The following is a 7,951-nucleotide window of genomic DNA, read 5'->3' on the forward strand; positions in this document are numbered from 1 at the left end:
ATATAATTGAAACATGGCCTCGTACTGAATCTGAACTCTCTCTGTATTGCTGTATTTAAAAATATTATGTTTGGAGTGGTTTGGTAATTTTTAAAGAGCTTTTTTCTATTCTACACTTACATAAAAAGAGCAACCACAACATTTTTGCTTTTTCTAATGGTTTTAAAGTTTAACTTGGATATTCTGATGCACTGTCATGTTTTTGTATCACGATAAATATTTAATGTTAATGGAAAATAGGCATATATTTTGAAAATAATTGTGGGAGAAATCTTTAAAAAAATAGAAAAAGGAGAAATTTAAGTTTCTAAAGGTACTCTATTTCTCAAAATGCTTTCTTACTGCTAATGAATCTACTTTTTCAAAGCTTTATGACACAAAATTACTAATAAATGTGTGTGTTTAGACAGGATGTGAGGATAGGGTAAGCACCTGCTTTGGAGAAGCTGTTGTAAGTCTAGAAGAGGACACTTTCAGTTTTTCTTATGTCAAGAGCCGGTCTGCTACCATAACGATCCATAGGTGGGATTGCTCTGCTGTGCATAGTCTTACCTGAATATACTGAAATAAAAGGACACTGTGACTTCAAGACACACTTTCCCCTGGTAACAGGTCCCTGAAAGATTGGACAGACATCTATTCTTTGAAGGATGGAGTCCCATGGTTCTGTTCTAGTTGAACTATTGAGAAATCCAGTCTTTACCTGGCTTACATAGCAGAGGGCATCATTAGACATCGTCAAATACAAGGGTGGAAATAAACTGGGAAATACATGCTTATTATTTAATCATCTCATTAATTTTGGGAGGAGAAATACAAAAGAAAAACATTTCACTTGAAATGAAAGTTTAGACTGACAAAGCAGGATCTGGTGCCATAATCTGAGAGAAAATGAGCCCTGAGCTGTCCCACACTCTACTCCATCTGCCTGGATCGGAAAGGTAATGAGTTTGCCTTACCTGAATTACCAGGAGTGTAAACTTTCGCATGTAAACTTACGAATATCATGACTAGAAATGGGGCCAAGTTCTGCTTGTGGGTACTGATACTGAAATAAATTGGGGCAGTTAAATTACAGGAGAGAGTGGTGGTTCAGTGGTAGAATGCTTGCTTTCCATTGGAGAGACCTGAGTTTGATTTCCAGCCAATGCATCTCATGCTCAGCTACTACCCAACTGTCAGTGGAGACTTGCATGTTGCTATGATGCTGAACAGGTTTCAGCAGAGATTTTGGACGAAGACAGACTAGGAAGAAAGGCCTGGTAATCTACTTCTGAAAATTAGGCAATGAAAACTCAGTGTATCCCAATGGTCCAATCCACAGCTGATCATGGGGGTGGTGCAGGACTGGGCACCGTTTCATTCCATCGTGCATAGGGTCACCATGATTTGGGGGCTGACTCAACGGCAGCTAACAGCAACAACAATTAAAATAAATGATACTAGGGAGATTTGAGGACATTTCTTGGTCCTTCATCCTCCTGCAAATCTGAGCACCATGATGTCAATGTCAATGTTAGCACCAAGGACTCATTTGCCACCTCTTCTCTAGCCACTGGTACCCTGGTACCAGCAGCTGCTTTCATGAACTTCACCATGCATTTGTTTTGGCTCTGACAAACTTATAACATGCCCTGGGATAGAAATTTAATTGACTGTCATTTCAGGCTATCTCATCAGAGAGATTACCGGCACAAAATGCATATGGAAATTCCAAAAAATGAAAATTTGTTAGTTAATCTGAGTTTCTCATTGAACTGAGAATTTATTTTTTGGATCCAATTTCACTGTGCTATGCCAAAGGCCATTGTAAAACTTGGTGGAGAAATACTTTTCTTTTAAAAATGCTTTAACATTTAATTGTAATTCTAATTCTATACAATTTAACTGTAATATTAAAGTAATATTTTGAACGGAGGCTAAGATTTCTTTTTTCTTTACTCCTTGGCAACAGTGAAATTGTGAAGCTACTGAAGCTGAACGCCATTCTCAGTTTGTACTGAGCACTTGCTATGCATTGGACACTAAATTCACCGACCTAACTCCTGTGAAAAAAGGGTTTTAATACATGTGTTTGAAAGATCACCTGCATTTCAGATTATAGGAATGAAATATACATAATTGGAAATGTGGTTTTCTTGGACACCTATTTATGTTTATTTATATATTACGTTATTCTTATTTTGTCTGTAGGTGGCATTTCCTTCACAATTATCTCCTAAAATTTATGCAAAAACGTTATTGATATTTTTTCTTCCGCTTTTCTTCTATGTTTGCCTTACTTACATTCCTCATAACTTTTCATGAGTCCCTAAATAGACATAGAAGTAAATGTTAATTTGCTGTCTTCAAGGAAATGCCAACACATCAGCCTCAACTTACATTCATTCATTCACTTTTTCATTGCTTCATTCAATAAATAGTGAATGCTTCCTATATACATATAATTTACTGAGTGCAAGAAAGAATCAAAATATATGACACATGCCTAAGGAATGTCCATACTGTAGGTTTTGATTAAGCATCAAATAACAAGAACAGAAAATAAGAGCTAACTAGTTTTTTTTTAAGGACAAGAAAGACTATTGGAAAAGATTTTTCCGTAGATATTGGGAAAGGTTCATAAAAGACAGGAAATTGATGTGAACCTTGAAGACAGAAGAGAATTTCCAAGAGCTAAAAGTCTAGTGGAGAGAATTATAGAAATGGAATCAGCATGAGCCAAAGCAGAATTAGGAATAAACGCTTTAGATGATTTCTGTGGAAAGAAGAAGTTATTTAAATGGAAAAAGAAGGTTAGAGCTGATTTTGCAAGGCTTTAATCTCAACTGTTTCACTCAAGTCTGAAAGCAATGCTCCCGAAGGGTAGTGGTGGAGAACACCACATTTGTAATAGTATCAAAAACAACAAAACCCTTTGTACTTTTGTAGCAGATTAATGGCCACTTGATAAATTTTGAGAAATCTCATTATGGATTGTTTAACACTGAAATGAATGGGGATGGGGAGAGCCTAGCATTATGCTCAGATGCACTTTAATATCAATGCTTTAATTAAAAAAGAAAGCTACTAATTATTACCTAAGGAGCCCTGGTGGCGCTATGGTAAAGCGTTCGGTTGCTAACCAAAAGGTTGGTGGTTGGAACGCACCCAGCAGCTCCGAGGGAGAAAGACTTGGCAATCTGTTCTCATAAAGATTACAGCCTAGAAAGTCTTATGGGGCAGTTCTACTCTGTCACATGGGGTCACTGTGAGTGGAAATCAACAACAGTTGTTACCTCAATCATAGATTTGACAAAGCAGGAGTGGGTTGTACTAACTACCCCTAATTGTTCTTCCTTCCCTTTTCTTTCATTGCTTCATTCACTTTATAACAGTTGTCAAAAAACTTAACTTTTGATTGTAAAAAATTAGTCATTTCATATCAATAATATTTAAAAATGGAACTCAAACATGTTACTCTGTCATATTCTCTTTTCTTCTATCTTTAAACAGTTAAACATGATGCTTGCTTTAGAAAACACAGTAGTTGACACTGATGGGCCCTGGATATCTTCTGCCCTGTTTTACCTCCTGCTGAGCACCCTGTAATGACTGTATCATCAGGGAAATATTAGAAATATATAGACACAGGCATTTTGCTTGGTGTCTTGCAAGAGAGATTTCATTTGCGAATGGGCAGCCCAATCCTCCAAGGTATTTAAACCCTTCCGGTGCTGTCCATGTTTCTCTGGTGAATTTACTCACTGCCATAATTTAAGTGTTAGAAACATGTTTCTCTGCCTTGAATTATCCATTTTTGTCATTGTTAGTCTGTCCATTAAATGAGCTTCCATTCATATGCAACAATGATTTTGCATCTACTTTTAAATATCTTTGGGAATTTTGAGATATATTTCTTGAAACTGACCATGGATTATGATCCAAATTACTGTTCATTTATTTCCAGTAAAAGGACACATCATTGTTTTATATTTCTGTGGCCTAGTAGTTACACATCAAGAGGATCACTTATAAAATAAGCCAGAGGAATAAATACAAGCAAATGGTGAGACATCAATTAAGTAGGATATTACTTCTGTCCTTCAAGCGAATAATTTAGGTGTAAAGGTAGTGATGTAAACCAAACTTAAAGGGGCTCAGGAAGAATCACACGTTTAAGGTGTAAAAATGACAAATGGCATCCACCTGTTCTTAATGTTTGTCACGTATTTAAGGGAAAAAATAGGAGAATTTTAAATGGAGTTAAGAAGTTGGATCAAGTGAGCATCTGGTTGACTTTTCAAGAAAGATGGTCATGTATCAATGAAGATGAGGGAGTGAGCCAATAAGGGACATTTCAAACATGTAGAAGGAGACATGATTATTATAGAAAAATTCCACGGAAAGTTGGAAGGTGGTATGGGTCAAAGATGAATGAGAAGGAATTAAAGTTACCAAAAAGGTGGATGTTGATAGAGGGAGAGATAAGATCATACTGTACGGCTTCTGCATTTTCAAGTATATATATATATATATATATATATATATATATATATATATATATATATAAATGCAGCCCTATTGAGGACTTCAAGTTATAGACTAATACATAAAAAAGATTATTTGAAACAGTTGCTGGAGGCCACACTAGAGAATATAAAGTAAGCTAATAAAAAGAGTTAAGCAGAAATGAAGGCTCAGGGAAAGTTAGAGCATGAATTTGTAACAATACTATCTTATGTATATTTTTTTGACTTTAACAAATGTTTTGAGGCATAGAATCAAGAGAAGAAAATTTTAAAAATGCAAGTACCGTGTGGAGATGGGGGGAGATGAGTTATGTGGAAAATCAGTGGAGATATGGGAGTCTAACAGGATGCTATAAGCTGTAGCATCATGGCTAGTCAGATCCAGGCGTTCAGCAATGCCTTCATCCATCTTCCCTGGGTACCTGCTGTCTGCTAGGTGACAGGCACTGTGATGTGCATTGGAAACTCAATGGTGAAAATCCAAGGACTGGAGGTAAGACTGAATATCTGAATCTCTCAGGGACCTGAGAGAATTTTAGTATCGCTGAAATACAGAGTGTTAGGTCAAGGCAATAGAAGATTTCAAGAAGAGAGCGGTCAACATTGCCATGTTCTGAAAATATATTAGGTAAATTAAGGGAGCATGGCTGCTTGTGTTTGTATTAAAGAAGGCATTGTTGACCTTGACAAAGCTGTTTCAGTGAATTTATTTTGGGTCAGAAGCCTATTACAGAGACGTGGCAGGTAAATGAAAGGAGAAGAAATAAGTGGAGAACTGCGCCAGAAATAGATTAAGATCTTTAGTGCCTGTAACCATTGAAAAGACTGTGGAGTCTACTCTCTTTAAAGCTATTCTAAATAAAATTTTAGTGTTCAAAATGACACAAAGTTTGCATGCATTCTGGAGCTAGAATAGCTTTCTTGTGCATCATCTAATTGTAAAGTTCTGCACAAATACATTTAACCGACTCTGGTATTTTCCTGCCTTTGCTTGGCTGATGCCACACTCCCGTGCTCCTCTGCTTAGCATGTCAGTGGTGATTCAGTCCTGGTGGGGACCCTTTGCAGGGAACTGGACTTTAAGGAGAGGAATAAGATGGATTGAAAGTGAGTTGGGAAACCAGATCCAAGGGTCCTCGGGGGAAAAGGTATTATTTTTAATGTGGATAATACTTGAGAATATTCAAATATCGAAGGAATGCAATTCATAAAGAGAAAATAGGAAGAGGTACAATTAATGAAACAAAGTTGCTGAAAATTGGAAAGGATAATATGTGCAAACAGATGAAAGGATTAACATTATATATGAGAGCAACCTGCTCGCCCTCAGTGAGGACCAAGGTGGCCACCTAGAGTCTATTGTGTTCAAGGTAAATCAACGTAACACAAAAATATAGAGTGCCCAGAGGTTGAATATGTACATGTTCCTTCTTAATTCACATGGGTGTGCTTTGTGTAAACTGTAAAACACAGATATACACGGGTACCAGGGCCAGGTTAAGACATACGAGGGCCCTAAACACTGGTAATCTGTGGCGCCCCCTCCTTTGCTTACTCACACATTCGAACAGGATGTGTGAGTTATGTATGTTACATGTACATAGGGTCCCTATGAGTTGGAACTGACTCAACGGCACCTAACAGCAACAACATATGTGTGTGTGTGTCTTAGCTATCCATGATGTAACTTCTTTTTAAATGCAGCTATAATATTAGTGATTGAACACAGAAGTGGCGGATGCCGTTTTAGCGGAACAAGATGAACTGGATTATAAAATTTTTAGTGGATGCAGGGTACTAAGATATTTACTACATACCAGATTTTCAAAAAAAAAAAAAAAACCACATATTCTACAACAAAGAAAATGAGTCAGTGCACTTAGTTGTTTCAACAATCAATGTAAAATTCTGTTGATCTCCCACAACAAAAAGTTGACTTTCACCAATTTTGCTTTAAACAGCTCATATTTCCGTTTTAATGTGTGTTTTGTAATAAATGCTATAATTATAAATGAAATGAAAAGATGGCATAAAAGAAAATTTAATGATCACAAATTACTATATTTTTAGCTAGATCATTCTTCTCTAACGTGTTATAATTAAAAACATTTCTTGCTATTCTTTGCTCTTATGAATTCTTCAATGATTTTGTCACAATTAAGCTGCCAAGCAATATCTACTTCCATATATAATAAGGATAATGAACTGAGTCTTTCTTGAATCACTGTTGTACACTGAGTGGCTTTGAGTAATTTTGGGGATGAAAATGAGTGTTCTGTTGTGCAGTTTGTTATCATTAAAGTTAGAAACATGCATAAAGCAATTTCAACATTGGGAAATATGCATTGTATTTTATCTTCTGTTTTGGAATCATACATTCCTAACCAAAACCAAACCTGTTTGCCATTGAGTCAATTCTGACTCATAGTGACCCTGTAGGACAGAGTAGAACTGCCCCATAGGGTTTCCAAGGAGCAGCTGGTGGATTCGAACTGCCAACCTTTTGGTTAGCAGCCAAACACTTAGCTGCTGCACCACCAGGGCATCCGCCTCCCCTGTACATGCCTATGTGAGTAAAATTTGTCTTTCCTGAATCTGTAAACATAGTTCTCATGTAACAGTGAAATTGTCACACTTCTCCATAAAGATTTGTATGTAAGTTATCAGGATAAGCCTGCACTAATTTCTTGGATGCCTTCATGTGTTCTTCATCAGGTATATCCACATTGTTTAGGAAGGAAAATCTATTTGAAAGAACATCATACACCTTTGCCCTTCTTTTCATGCAAGATTCAAGTGTGTCGATGGTGTAGTATGTGGTTACATGAAATTGATCTCTGGCACTCAATGCTTCTGGAGCACTTCTGTCACTCACTTGCTTCTTTCTAATGCTTCTCTGACGGTGAACTGCTTGATAGTCAGTATTTGGCGGTATTTGTTTTGTTGTATTTTCAAAATCTTGTCTTAAATTATCTAAATACCTTGCTAATGACAGATAGAGATCTGTGCATGTCAGAACCAACATAAATACATGCTACAGTTTACATACTGTATACATACAGCATACTGTAGCATGTATTTATGTTGGTTATGTGGAATAATATATTGCAGCATTTTCATCAGATGAGTCAAGCTCTCCAAGATTCAGATGTAAATTTAAAGATATCTGTTAATATATTAATATAATCCCTCCTTGCGCAGTAACTGCTCATGTTCCATCCAGTTGCAAATTGGATGAATGTAGCAAGAGTTAGACTCAACAGCCCACTGCTACCTCTTGTTTATTAGAAAGAAATAGTATACTTCCCAAAGACTCGCTGAGATAAGGAATTTCAGTTACGTGGGAGGGGACAGTAGGAGACAGATGTTGTCACGGTTTGAATTATGTCCCCCAAAAAATGTGTGTATCAATTTGGCTGGGCCATGATTCCTGGTACTGT

This window comes from Trichechus manatus, unplaced genomic scaffold (assembly GCF_000243295.1).
Source record: "Trichechus manatus latirostris isolate Lorelei unplaced genomic scaffold, TriManLat1.0 scaffold00194, whole genome shotgun sequence".
NCBI classification, from domain to species: domain Eukaryota; kingdom Metazoa; phylum Chordata; class Mammalia; order Sirenia; family Trichechidae; genus Trichechus; species Trichechus manatus.